The sequence below is a fragment of the Phodopus roborovskii genome, unplaced genomic scaffold (assembly GCF_943737965.1).
Source record: "Phodopus roborovskii unplaced genomic scaffold, PHOROB, whole genome shotgun sequence".
NCBI lineage: Eukaryota > Metazoa > Chordata > Mammalia > Rodentia > Cricetidae > Phodopus > Phodopus roborovskii.
The window spans coordinates 18823634-18825132 of NW_026126418.1; the positions used below are offsets into that span (position 1 = coordinate 18823634).

Sequence of the window (1499 nt, forward strand, 5' to 3'; positions counted from 1 at the left end):
CAGAGGCATAGACGTGTTAGGAAGGTAATGAATTATACTTACATTTTTAATTCAGCATGGATCAAAGTTCTGCCATAGAAATTTTTGCAAAGTATACAGAGTGCCCCTTGTGTGGGCTGCTTCTTCAGTGTAATTGATATACGTATGTATCTAAAATAGTATTATGTCTTGCTTTATGAGTAATAATTTTGCCTACCATACAAAAAGCCCTACCTTGATGTAACACTGATACTTCTTTTTTCTGGTTATGTAGACAAAGAATGAAGAAGAATGAATAAAGACAACTGTTCTTCACTCCCATATTTTTTTCTCTTAGGAATAACTAGTAAGCATGACATGGACGTGCTTTTATTTACAGTATTTCTGGTTATTGATCTCATTATCCTGCTGGAAAATGTAGGAATGATCACATTGATCAGGATGGATCCCCAGCTTCATATGCCAATGTACATCTTCCTCAGCCACCTTGCCTTCTCTGACCTCTGCTATTCCACAGCAGTCTGACCTAGGATACTGGTGGACCTACTTGCAGAGAAATGTTCAATTACCTTTATTGACTGTTTTATTCATCTCTTGTTTGTCTGTATCTTTGTAGATGTTGAATGCATGTTGTTGGCAGTGATGGCCTTTGATAGGTACAAGGCTATCAGCAACCCCTTGCTGTATGCTGTGGACATGTCTAGTAAGGTGTGCTACCAATTCTTAACTTTAGTTTACCTAGCTAAAGTACTGTAGATGGTTTGATTCATACTACATTGGCGTTCAGCTTATGTTTTTGTGGCTCTACTCAGATTAATCATTTCTTCTGTGATTTACCACCACTTTATCTCCTTTCCTGTTCTGACACACAAGCTAAAGAGCTGGTTGTATTTACCCTTCTTTGGCTTCATTTTGCTGAGCACCATCTCAGGAGTCCTAATATCCTATTGTTACATCATCTCATCAGGCTTGAAGATCAGCTCTTCTGAGGGTCGCTTCAAAGCTTTCTCCACCTGTGCTTTCCATCTGAATGCAGTTGAGATTTCCCAGGGAATCATGCTCTTTATGTATTTGAGACCTAGTTCTTCCTATTCTCTAGACAAAGACAAAATGACATCAGTTTTTTACCTCCTTATTATCCCCATGATAAACCCTCTGATTTACAGCTTAAGGAACAAGGATGTGAAAACGGCCATGGTCAGGCTCAGAAATAAAAGATATCTTTAAGAAAAACACTTACTTACATTTACTAATGGTTGTATTTTTAGCACACAGTAGAAAAGAGTTTCTAATGTCATATTGATTGTTTATTAGAGTATATGCATTAAAACCTTATAATAAGAAATGCTTTGGACTCTTTATATATACAATTACCTTTACATTTTAAGTAATAAATGTATTAGAGTAGCACAAAATAAGGAAGTGCTATATAACAGTTTATGGATTTCTACCAGAGGATACTTTCTGAAATATCTCTTAATCTTTGCAAATGGTGACATACATGTGTAACAGCTGATATT

The 1499-nt window shown here is 36.2% G+C and overlaps 1 pseudogene; it reads left to right on the forward strand.

Moving 5' to 3' along the window:
• The first annotated feature begins 270 nt into the window (after window positions 1-270).
• Window positions 271-1206, forward strand: LOC127222022 (olfactory receptor 5W2-like; annotated as a pseudogene).
• Window positions 1207-1499: the final 293 nt, after the last annotated feature.